The 13121-nt window shown below is 43.8% G+C and overlaps 1 protein-coding gene across 10 annotated transcripts in view; it reads left to right on the top strand.

Moving 5' to 3' along the window:
* The window catches only part of MGAT5 (alpha-1,6-mannosylglycoprotein 6-beta-N-acetylglucosaminyltransferase), a 330719-nt gene that overhangs the window by 191308 nt on the left and 126290 nt on the right, over positions 1–13121 (top strand). The gene's annotated exons all lie outside the window — the stretch shown is intronic.

The raw sequence follows: 13121 nt of genomic DNA, 5'->3' as shown, positions 1-13121 counted from the left end.
GAGACTCAGGCACCTCTCCTCTGTGTCACAGGGGGACAGGGGACAACTTTTAGGGATGGAGGCTAAACCAGTACTGCCACAGGGCATGTGGCCTTGAATTCTGTGGGGTTTGTCCCTTTCCTTTACCTTTATGTCTCTTTCCCTTCTGAGAGCCACTCAGACTTTTTTTGTTTTATATGGTTGCCCTATGGCCACCCCATGGCCATCATGAAGAGGCCTCAGAGCTAATGATAGTTAAATTATCTCTTGGAAATTAAAAGCACGGTGAGTTGGGTGTGTGATGCTCCTCATTAGCAGGCTGCTGGCAAATTAATTGTCGCATTTATTTGAGTGTGTTTTTGGCTTGGGTAGCCTGTGGCCCACCTTCTCATTTCCTTCTCCAGGGGAGTAAGGCCTGGGGCCCTGGGTGAACCTGCATTCCGATGGGAAGTCAATTAGAAGCACCTTCCCTGCCCCGAGGAAAAGGTTCCTTCCTCAGTTTAATTTTCAAAAGTTTCCTTCCCCTTTCCATTTGATAGAATTTAGCCAGAGTCCAGCTCCCTGACTGACGGACTGGGCCAATTTCACGCCTGCCTGAGACTCTTCATGTTGGCGTACTGCTGAGGTACAGCTAGAGAATCCCACTCCAGCCTTCCCTCCGTCTCCCGAGCCAGAGCCGGGAAGGTGTGGGAGAACGGTCCAGATGGGAAGGGACTGCGATTATCTGTGACCTAGTTCCCTTCCTGTGAAGCTGCCGCCCGGCCCCACTCGCAGCGGAGGAAGGATGTGGCTAAGATGAGAACAGGGAGCCTCTAGTGAGTGTGGGGCAGATGGGGCTGTGGAAGAGTGTGATGGATCACGTGCTCTTAACACTGGGGCAGGCGTGTCTCACTTCAGAACCCGTAACTATTTTTCCTCTCTCCAAGGTGTGGAATGGTGCTTTCTTTGCCTTTTCCTCTCTCTCCTCATGCAGAGGATCGGGCTCTTCTTTCTGTTCAGCTGAATTCAGTTCAGTGATCACTTATCGAAAGTCTATCATATTCATTGGATGTCAACAATTGGTGAGAACTCCGTTTTTTGGCACTACGATGTGCACTCAGGATGAGCCTAATGGAAGAAGAATGGATGCCGGTGGCGGAGCCAGAACAGGGTGGAGCGAGTTTCCCTACAGACAGAACTAGGAACTTCTTTTTAATTTAAATCTGAAAATAACCTCGAAACTCTGGCCTTTAAAAAAAATGCATTTTGAGGTACCTGGGTGGCTCGGTCAGCTGAGCGGCTGCCTTTGGCTTAGGTCATGATCCCAGGGTTCTGGGATCAAACCCCGCATCGGGCTCCCTGCTCAGCAGGGAGTCTGCTTCTCCCTCTTCCTCTGCTTCTCCCCCTGCTTGTGCTGTCTGAAATAAATAAATAAAATCTTTTCAAAAATTGCGTTTTATTGTAGCATCTTAATAGGTACTCTGTGAGAGTTGGAGGAGACTCTCACCACTGTGGCCTCTTGGACGAGAACTACTGCCTTAGAGCCTCATCCCCGAGGTCACACTGTTTTTGATGCTTTCTAAACACTATACTTCTGGACAAGTTACTTACCCTCTTTGTGCCTCATGTTCTTCCTTTATAAAATAATGTTTTTAACTTTGTTTTTTATCTTTTTTTATTTTTTAAAGATTTCATCTATTTATTTGACAGAGAGATAGAGCCAGAGAGCACAAGCAGAGGGAATGGAAGAGGGAGAGGGAGAAGCAGGCTCTGCACTGCTCTGCACTGTGGGGCTCAATCCCAGGCCCCTGGGATCATGACCTGAGCCGAAGGCAGATGCTTAACCATCTGAGCCACCCAGGCGCCCCAGCTTTTTTAAAGGATTCGGCTGTGATGATTCCTGAGTGTCTATGGGAACGTGCGTAGAATAGAGCCAGGCAGATAGATGACACTCAATAAACCCAATTGAGGCCTTTATGGTTTTTGATGTTGTCATTATTTGCGGACCAATAGGGGGCGTTTTTATGTGGGAATTTGGTTTTGTTTTACAATTAGAACCAATTTCTGGTTCTAACTCTAATTTAATTTTAGATCCTTTGATTTCTGGTGATGTAGAAATGCAGCTGTTACCCTTAACTTCTTTTTTCTGCATATGATGCTCGTGTTTGCATTGGAACTTGGAGCTGGCTGTCTGGAGCGGCAGTGTGCCCCTTGCCACCATTAATTTGAAATGACCAGAGGTGGTTTTTAAAGCCAATTAATTCTGTACTAGTATTTTTTTTTTTAATCCTGGATAGCATCCGTGTCTCTATAGTGCTGTTTTTGGTCTAGGTTTTTGTTTTGCTTTGTTTTCCCTCTTGCTTTTCCTGGAAACCTTTCTCCTTTTGTTACTTGGTTTAACTGCGTATCCTACACCAGGTTTCTCTTGCCACTGGGAAAACAATGAAGAGAGACCTCTTCATTTGATTTGTTTACTTGATCAACAGATGTACCAGTCACTTTTATTCTTCTCTAAATCTTCATCGAAGAGCCAGTTCTGGTTTCCATTTACATTTAACCTCAGGACTTTGACAGAAACGAACAAACAAACAAAAAAAGCCACAAAGTAACTATGGTCACCAGTTGAATCCAGGCACTGAGATTCAGCCCAGGCCTGGGGGATGGCCCTCAGCTTTCATTTTCCTTTCCTTCAGTTTTCAGTGTGCCAACTTCCACTGCATTACAGGGCTATGAACTTCTGCTTGTACCCTCACCAACTCGATAGTCTACATGTCTTTCTTGGTAAATCCCAGATAGAGCAGCCCACAGTATTTCCCCTTACGTTATACCCGAGGATGCTTGTGATGTGTCTGATGCTGGACCCGGGACTGCATATGGTGTGAGTCCATGCATTGCCCTTGTTGGGTGGAAGACAGTAAGAGGAAAATGACACAGTATTGAGGCTCACTGTATGCCAGACACCTCAAATACACCCAATCTCATTTACCGCCACCCCCCGTGCCCCCAACCCTGAGTAATAGCCAAATCAGAGCAGCTCAGAGAGGCTAAGTGCTTCATGCTTCTGCACTTTGCGTTACTGTTGCCCCTTCATGTCAAAGAAAGACTGAACTCGGGTAAGGAAGTGATTTATTGCCTTTAACTCTACATTCGGTTCTGTGCTCCAAACCTATTGTGTTTGAAATATGGCTCTAATTTAGCTAGTTTGCATTAATGAATCTTCATGGCCAGTTTTCAAATACTCAAAATTTTGATACCCTGCCCCCCAAAAAGAGAAACAACACTGATTCTCCTGAGGACGTACCTCGCGAAAGCCAGGTGCTCAGCCTTTCCAGGTGGTGGGAGTGAATGAATGATTCATTAGGCAGCCTAGCATTTCCAGATCATCGGGCAGTTTATTTTCTGTAACTGTTTTTGCGAGCCATGTAACTACTCCTGTTACAGAGACAAGGCTCTATAAAGTAATTACTCTGTCATTGTTTCAGGTATATTAACTTAGACCTCTGCAGAGCCTTTTACCGCTAACAGATTTTATGAAACTTAGAATGGACTTCTTTACCCCTGTTGCTATTACACTGGTAGATGGAGCTCATACACCTGACACCCACACATTTTTATCTCTTTACACAATTATTCTAGACTTCTTAATTTGTGCTGTTCTTTTTAAACACTTCTGTTGCTGTTGCATGTATAGTTGCTCGAAAATAAGCAAATTGCCCAGCGATCGATGGCCGGAGCTTAGGATATATACAAGCTGTTGCTTCAGACGCCAATTTGGGCTGGGCGAACGAGTGTGCGTGCTTACGTGCGTGTGTATGAGACTCCCTCATGGAGGAACAAAGGAAGCAATTTCATGCCTTCCTCATCAATCTGTGTCTTATATTTCAGGAACAACAGGCATAAAGGTCTTTGCCTCTTTCTGTTTTCCCTTGGCAATATGTAAAACTAATATTGGCTGAGCGTGCTATTAACCTTGAGTTTAAATTCAGCGTACTTAATCCCTTGATTAATGCCAAGATTAATGCCCAACAGCAAAGGTTGAAAGCTTAAATGTTTGTGAATGCGAGCATGAAATGAAATCCTAATAACCAGTACAATGATTTGGATTTATGGGCTGTGTTGGCTGCTAGAGATAACTTGGAAATGGTGTTGCATAGACTAATTTGTCAGAGTGGGCAGCAATGAAGAATTGACTGTTTCAGTTGCAAGAGAAAACCTGAATGAAAAAAAACATAACTAACATTTTGGGAAGGGTCAGGGAGTACTTTAAAAATATCCCTCGCCTGTTGCCTGAGAATACCAACACATGCCTTTGAAAGGTCTAGCCATTTGAGATGGGGAATTTCCTGTCTGTGAGATAATCATTTCTGGGTAGTAAAGGAGGTAGCAGAGATTGATGATCCGGTTCTTTTTGCTTTTTGAGGTCAGCCTTTCCTTGTACCTTTTTCATCCGTGTGTTTTCATTGCCTCATTACCTGAGTTCTAATGCATCCTTAGAAAATGGATTTTTTTTTTTAATGGTCCTGAGTCTGTCAGTCCCGCTAACTGATCTGTCGGTTCCGTCCATTCAGACCTCCCCCTCCGAGTTTGTCTTCTTGGCGGCCCCTCCCGTTTGTAAGTTTCACGTACTGCATCACTGGTACTTACACTTCTTGCTCTGGCTGCCACGTGACAGGCGTGAGCAGGGCACATGGCAGGACAGGCCAAACCCCGCACCAGCACCTCTTGGCTCCTTGAAACGCACGTGGCAGACAGGGCTTCCGGGCAGCCGTCTCCAACTTGTGTTTCGCAAACTTTTAAGTACTGTCTCTTGTAATTATTATTGTACACCAGTAAAATAACTGCAACATTTTTATGTTTTGAACTTTTTTAATGTGGAAAATTTCAGACATACGAAAAAGAAGAGTATAACAAACTCCCATGGACCCATGACTGAGATTCAACAATTGTCAATTCATGACCAATATCTTTTCATTTACTCCCCCGGCCCATTGTCTTGAAGCAAATTCCAAAGGTCTTAGGATCCGTGAATGTTTCAGTATGTATCTTTAAGAAATCCTGTGACTACTCCCAGTGTAACTGATAATACGACCTCATATCTAAAATTAACGTAATTCCTTAATATCATAAAATACCGGGTTAGCGTTTGCATTTTCTAGGCAGTCTTATAAATTAAAGTTTATTTATTTGAACTGTATTTCAAGTAAGGACAATATGCTGGAATTGTTGGTGTCTCTTAAGTCTCTTCTTAATGTTAGGTTCCCATCCATCTCATTCTTCCCTTTATGTTTTGTTTTTGTTTTTTTGAAGAAACGGCTTCATTTGCCTTAAATAGGTTGTTATACTCTGAATTCTGATGATTATATCCTTGTGTTATTGTTTATTTCCTGTAAATTGATAGTTAGATCTGTGACTTGATCAGCGTCAGGCTTAATATTTTCTTGCAAAACTTCTTCATGAATGCTATCGTCTGCTTCTGTCAGGAGGCACACAATGCCCAGTGTCTCTGTTTTTATGATGTTAACAGCTATGGATGATCCGCGCCTGGGTTCATTAATTCATTAGGGGTTTCTTCTTAATATATCAGGAATACTTTTTTTTAAGATTTTATTTTTAAGTAATCTCTACACTCACTGTGGGGCTCAAACTCACGACCCTGAGATCAGGAGTCACGCTCCACCAACTGAGCCAGCCGGGCGCCCCTTAGGAATACTTTTATGAAGAGAAGTGACTCTCCATCTGCATTTAGTTACCATGAGAAACAGCTCACATAGGAACCCTTGTTTCTCTGTTGGTTTCCTAGCATCTTTGACTGGTGACCAGTGCTTTGTTTGTTTGTTTGTATGCCTCTTGGTTTTTATCATTATGAAGTCATCAATTGAAACCTATTTGTTATGTTCTACCTACTCCCAATTGTTTTTTTACCGGCTCTCCAACTGCCCTTTTTCTGACTGGTGGGAGCCGATTAATATTGTTTTCTGGATCCTTTTGACATGACCCTGATAGTTTCGAATGGTTTTTACCTATCTGGTATGACAAAATCTTCCTGGTTCCTCTGACACAATTTCTACCCTAGACCAGGAATTGGCCATTTGTCTCAGGACCACCGGTTCCTCTCAGTGGGAGACCACAGCCTAGGTGCCAGAAGCCTCCATTGTTCTTGGGTTTTGCTGAGTGCTGGGGGATGTAACAGTTAACAGAAAGATGAGCTTTCCTCCTTAAGGTTTTGTTTTGCAGGGAGAGACAGACAAAACCAAAAATAAAATGTGTATCTTTTAGATTGTGATAAGTACCGTGGAGAAAAGTAAAACAGGAGAGGGTACTAAGAAGTGCTTATGACGAATGATGGTATCAGTTTTAGATAGAGTGGTCGGGAAATGCCCTACTGAGAAGATGAGAGGATGATATTAGAGCACCAGTTTGAAGAGAGTGAGAGAGTAAGAAGTGCAGATGTCTGGCAGAGGTGTTTAGTCGGCAGTGGCAGCAATAAGTGCAAAGGTCCTGGGGTGACCATCAGCATCCAACAATAAAAACAAGTGCAAGGAAACTAATCTCCAGGGAGATTTTGTCTGTTTTGTTCACAGGGATAATGGTGCCTGGCATACATATTTATTGAATGAAATATCCTATTCAGAGCATTTTCAAAAAATAGGCGATCGATTTTTGTTTGTTTGGAGTAACTTCTCCCAGCTATCACCTTTCTAAACTTGAGAAAAATGTTGTGAAATTTGTAACTTTAAAATCTGCTAAAACATTAAGTTTGAGACATGATGAAGCAGGTGTATTTCAAGCACTTTTTCACAATTTAATATAATGCTCTTTCGTATTAGGTCTATAAGGCATGCAGGGACTAAGAGAATGGAATGAGCCAATTATATTAGAAGGCACAGCTTTCTTGCCCATCTTTTATTCTCATTGTCACTTGAGCATTATTTGCCTACTTCTATGCTTCAGGCAAAATTGCATAATAACACAGAAGAGGTACTCTGTCCCCTGTGTCTAGAATGTGACTACCTCTATAAATCAGGTGCCTTTGGCTATCGAAGTGTAGATGCGGCCCCGAGGGGCCAGTGTTGCCACTGTGCCATGCGCAGCAGGACGTGCGCCCGGGGAGGGGTGGTTATGGGAAGCATCTCTGTGCATCCCTGTGTGGTTGGCTGCAGAGGAATTCGTTTACTGCCTCTCCTGTGAGGAGGAAGAGGCTTCCCCTGCGGTGATCTGGGATGGATTTTTGAGACTCTGTGACATCCTGCCATCAGCACCCAACTGGTTTTGGGCATGTGGAATACTTACTGTAGCTTTTGTTGAAGTTCTGCCCCTTCCCTAGCCCCCAGAGAACGGTGTTGGATTGCCCCAGCCCTTGGCGCGCTCTCGCACATGTTTGGTCCGGAACTCTCTGGTCATGGTGTTCCTGCCTGCCCTGGTAGGGAGTAGTCGTACAGTATTAGAGAATACACAGGAGGCTCCATGGCCTGTCTGGATACAGCTACGTGTGTGTGGCCTAGAGCTTTCCGCCCCGTTCCTCTTCAGTGAGATGAAGGGAGAGCCTGCCTCACCTGCCCCAGTGTGTGTTTCCGGAAGGTTCTCATGAAATGAAGACAGCGGGTAAGTGCCACCTACGTGGAAAAGAGGATCGTTATGAATATCTTTAGTGCTCAAGTCACGTCCTTGAACTATTCATTCACCACTCCAATAATGCTCGAGACCCTACTGTGTGCTTGGCACTGTTCTCAGAGCCCTGAGCAGGCAAATCAAAGTTTCTGTTCTGAAGGAATGTCATTCGCACGGGGCACAAAATCATTTCCACAAGTGCTGAGTGTTCCAAAGCGGAAAAAAAAAAAAAAAGGTAGAGTCGAGGATACAGAGCGGCCAGGTAAGTAGGTCAGGGAAGGCTTCTCTGAGGAAAAGTCAGGGCATAGTGTGGAAGTCACAGAGTCACACATGGAACTCTCTGGAAGGAAGAATGTTTCAGGGAGAAAGAATAACAAATGCAGAAGCCCTGAGATATAGGGTTCCCAGGTAAAATACAGGGTACCCATTGATATTTGGATTTCTGATAAACAATAATTTTTTAAACTATAAGTAGGTGACAAATACTACATGGAGCATACTAATACTAAAAAAAAAAAATCATTATTTATCTGAAATTCTAATTTAACTTGGTGTCCTTTTTTTCATACCCTCCTGCCCCGCACCATACACACACACATTGGGCCACCCTTGTGAGGTAAGAATGTTCTGTTTGGACTTGGAAGGAAGGTCTCATATGAAGGGCAGGGTGAATGAGGCAGCCAGGGTTCAGGTCCCGTTCTGTAGGATCTTGGTATAAATTCCAGGCTTTATTGTAAGCACAAGGAGAAAGCCTCTGAAGGGTTTGCGTTAGTGTAGGGTATGATCCACTTTCGGCTTGAAAACAATCCTCCTTGCTGCACAGAACAGACGTCGGGGGCAGGAGTTGCCCACGGGGAGTGCTTACTGCTTTCATCGCCCTTACAGCACGGCCACACAGTAGGAGCAGAGCAAACTTGTTCTGAAGGATTTCCTATAGAAGCTTCAGGCAGTTATACTCTAACACTGAAGAGTGGACTGTGCTGGCGGGACCGAGGGACACAAAGGTCTGGGTTCCGTGCGCATCACGTGGTGATTAAGCGCTGGGACTCGGGGACAGCACAGATGGCACGTCAGTCCTCAACTGTGGGTCCTCCCTGGGCCGTGTCCTCATCCGGCATGATAAGTGGCCTTTCCCAGGGGATTATTTGAAGACCAAGTGAGGCTATGTGTGTCAAGTGCTTATCCTAGTGCCTGGCTCCTAGTACAGTGTAGCTTTTATTTTTATATTTAGTCTCCCTCGCCCTGCCCACCATACACACCATACACAACTGTTTCCTAACAATTTGGCCCAGATATTAATCAGCTCAGGTGTTTGGTGCAGAGGACCAGTCTAGAGAGCTGAACCACGTAGTGACGTGTAGACATCTTTTACCATTTGCATTGGCTTTTTGAGCCTTAGAAAGGGAAGTGGGTGGGGTATGGAGCGGAGTAGAGAAAGCTCTTTTCTTTTTTAAGCGTATAACTTCATGAGTAACTTCATTTGATATGTCATCAATATGATGAATACATGTATGTAGGTATGTATATTCACATGACTAGTCAGTGTATTAAATGAATACATACATAGTCAGCTATATCCTTTTGATATATAACCAGCTAGCCTGGATAGGATGATGTAGAATTATCTTTTTCAGATCTTATAGTGTAATAGGGTTATTAAGAGGTCACCTGAAGGGTACCTGGGTGGCTCAGTTGGTTAAGCGTCTGCCTTCGGCCCAGGTCATGATCTCAGGGTCCTGGGAACGAGCTCCGCCTCTGGCTCCCTGCTCACTGGGGAGTCTGCTTCTCCCTCTCCCTCTGCCGCTCCCCCTGCTGGTACTCTCTCTCACTCTCTCTCTCAAATAAATAAAATCTTAAAAAAAAAAAGTCAGCTGAGCCATCACCTTCATTTGGTAAGTGAGAAAGCTTGAAAGCTAACTGCTTTAAGTTTATATGTCTAGTCATTGGTAGAGCTGGGCACAGAGTCCATTTTGGCCAATTCCAAATTCAATGCTCTTTTCCCACTCAGCAGTCATCTATCCTCCACTAAGCTTGGTCTTTAAGGGAGGCTCTAACGTGTTCTGGTCAGGGGAGCAATAGACCCCAGTTGTCACCCAGTTCTGGAGCTCATTGGTGAGCTTGCCTTGGCAAGTTCCCATCTCCTTGGAGCCTTGACTTCCCCACACGTAACCTGGTGATGGTACCCATGTCACCTGGCTCTTTAGGGATGGGATTAAATGATGTAATGCATGCAAGCTTATTTTTTTCCCAGAGATTCTGACTTACTGTAAACCCTCAGTAAGTGACTATATGCTTATGTAAGGTAACTCCTTTAGAAATTATTCTGTTAATAAACGTTCATTGTAAAAACTCATAATGAGCAGATTAGCATAAAGAAGAAAATGAAAAGCACCTGTAACACCCTCATCCAGAGATAAGCTCACCTTTCTTACACATTTTTCTCATTTAGTTTTGATTGCACTTACTATCTGAAAAATACAACATGAAATTCTATACGTCAGTGATCCATGAGAGCCAACACTTCACATTAGTCACGAGAGAAGAGGCCATAGCAGTGCCTGTTCATTATTCTTTCCAAAGAGTCAGATGTTACTACAAAGTTATACCAGTTGTACGTAAATTCGTGCATATATATGTTAAATCTCCTACTAGTTTTTGCTGTAATTTTATTGCTTCTTTGCCCTCTTTAAATTCTAACTTGAGCTATATATGTATCTACTAGTAGTTTCTTTTTTCTTAAATATAATGAATTGTCCATTCTACAGGCCTTGCAAGTAAGTGTGACCCACATGAGTTGTTTAGGGACTTTGTTTTGACTCACATTGGTCATAATTAAGCTGCTAAACCTTCTCAGATCAAAGAAGTTTAAATCATTGGGAGGAAGCTTGTCAAAAATCAAATTGGTTTATTTTGTATCTCCTTATTCCAGAAAGGTGAATTATAGGTCTCTCTCTGTGGAATATGTGTTAATGTTCCAAAGTTCTAGACTGGCTGGTCTTTTTCTGTTTTTCCTGCCTCTTCAGTTTGTGGCCTGAGAATCGTGCGCTAAAAAGATGGGTTCTGGAAAAGGAGTTTTGCCTTCAAATCGAAGGTTATTTGAGTCACGGTTTGGCTCCTCTATTGATTGTTATGTGCGTGTGCCAAGAACTCAGGTGGTTTTTGGTGCTTAAGAGGTACTATGGTGATTTGTGGACTATTTGAAGGCTATCCATTTCCTTTCCTGGCAGAGGTCTTGAGGCAGGGCTCCCCAGCTCCCAGGAGCCAGGCAGGGGTGGGAGTGGACAGTGGGAGGGTCCAGCCACATCCATGTCCCTGCACCCGGAGCAAATACAAAATCCTGTCCCAGGGAGAGCACCAAGGGTCACATTTGGAAAAGTGTGGCCAAAGGCGTGGGCATAGGAAGGCACCAGGCTGACAGAGGCCATGAGGGTTCTAAGAAGCAGAGAAGAGATGGTAAGAATAATTTGAACTAGAAGAGCTTCCAGAGCAGGAAGGCAGTGGGCTCATTCTAGGGTCCAGCTTTCTTGGGAGGATGCTGTGCTGGGGGGTTGGACTCATTAAATGGCCCTGGGTAAATCAGGCAGAAAACAAAATTAGGGATTAGGAAGTTGAGTTATTAGCCTTGAGCAAGACTTTCCCTGAGTGTTATTAATGACGCTCTTATTTAGGAAAATGTTGCTCATTTGAGGGCTGTTTGTTTCAGTACTTGGAGTTACTGCCAGTACTGGCTTTCTTCCAATCTTGGTAATCCTCTGAGGTTTCAGGAAAAAAGTGGTTTGGGTCCCCCTCCCCCCACCCCCCGCTTCCCATGGAGAAATTGGTTTATGTATAATTTAATTATTTTGTTAGCCAGTCATCCTGACTGTACAAAACCAGCAACCTTAAAAACCCACCATCTTCATTCGGTGTCAGAGATGTTCATAATTGGTTTTTCCTCCATTACGAGTGAATATATAACAGGAAGATTTTTTTTTATTATTTATTTATTCATTTGACACAGAGACAGCTAGAGAGCGAACACAAGCAGGGGGAGCGGGAGAGGGAAAAGCAGGCTCCCGGCAGAGCAGGGAGCCCAACACAGGGCTCGACCCCAGGAGCCCAGGATCATGACCTGAGCCGAAGCAGATGCCCAGTGACTGAGCCACCCTAGCAGGAAGATTTCTTGCTAAAAAGCTAAAATGCACTGACTCCATTTTCTGTACTTTCAGCAATGCCCTTGAAACCTTACAAAGTATTATCCAGTGATTTAGAGTAACAAGAACTGAGATAAATGATCACTTTCAAAGAGGAATTAAAGTCCTGAGTATTCTGTAGGGAAGTCCTATTTTAGAAGATCCCCTCGGACAGTATTTTCATCTGAGTGAATTTTGAGAGGTTCTTTTGAGGGTGGAAGAGCAAGGAGGGAATGTACTTTTCTTTGTCAGTATCTCGTCTCGCTCATGTCTCTCCATTTGGTTGACTTTCTTTATGCACAGTCTTGTTTCATCTTTCCCTGTTAGGCTATTTGTGGGGAAATTCTTTATCCTGACGTGTGGCCGTGAACATGTCGTTACTTAATTTAGTGTGAGGCTGACTTCAGATCTGTACCCTGCTCGCTCCTCCTCATCCGTTTTGTGTGGGGTTGAAGGTCTCACAGTGGAAAATGCTAAGCTGCAGTCCATGGGAAGCCTTCATGTTATAAATATGCCTCATAGCAATGTTTTATTTAGTCCATTTGCAAGAATTTAATTTGAAGTAAATAATTCACGCTGGCCTAAGATTCCAAGGTACAGATGTTTGCACTGCTGCTGGGACCAGCTGAGGCTTCATCTGCTTATAGGCTGCTTTTCTGCTGGTTTTTCCTCATTTCTCACATGTGTGGAGCCCCAGATATTGCTTCTCATGGTGATATTGCTGCAAGGTCTCCATAATTAGACATGGGCATCCAAGGCAAGTCAGTATTTTCTTTTTTTTATGAGTAGAAACCATTTCAGCTTTCCTCCTGGGGAGTCCTTTTGAGTCTCTGAAGTCATTCACAAATACGGTAAAGTCTAATTTTGCTCCACAAGAAAAAAAAGAGAGAGAGAGAATATTGCTCTTTTCCTATCCAGGGATTCCACCCTCCCCCAAGCTTTGCTGCCCTCCGCTTATTGCTTTCCCATCATTTGCAGTAGCAGATGGCTTTATGCAAATCACGCAGTTATTTTGGTCATAGTCAAAATCACCTGGCATTAAGAGCAATTTCTAGATGAGGGAAACTGCTGTGTGTGTTTGAAAATGCACCCAGAGCTGGAGGGCACACCATCTTGATGGAATCTGTGTTCCTGGCGGAGAAGGCTGCGGCCTTCCAAGGATGCCCCCCCAACTTGCTCCGTGTATTTCTGTAGGTCCACCTAGCCGGTGAAAGATTGCAGAAAAAGATATTTTTGATGACTGTTTATTAGCCATCTTTAATAATCTCATCACGTACGTGTACACAGGGGATATGCCACCTGGCATCATATGGCCAGTTTTACAAAGAGGCCAGCAATATTCGTCACTGCAGTTTTCGTCTTTCTTTTACTAAAAATTGTAAT

The sequence above is a fragment of the Phoca vitulina genome, unplaced genomic scaffold (assembly GCF_004348235.1).
Source record: "Phoca vitulina isolate PV1807 unplaced genomic scaffold, GSC_HSeal_1.0 scaffold1, whole genome shotgun sequence".
Lineage (NCBI taxonomy): Eukaryota > Metazoa > Chordata > Mammalia > Carnivora > Phocidae > Phoca > Phoca vitulina.
The sequence above is the reverse complement of the archived record's forward strand: the minus strand, read 5'-3'. Positions and strand labels throughout refer to the sequence as shown.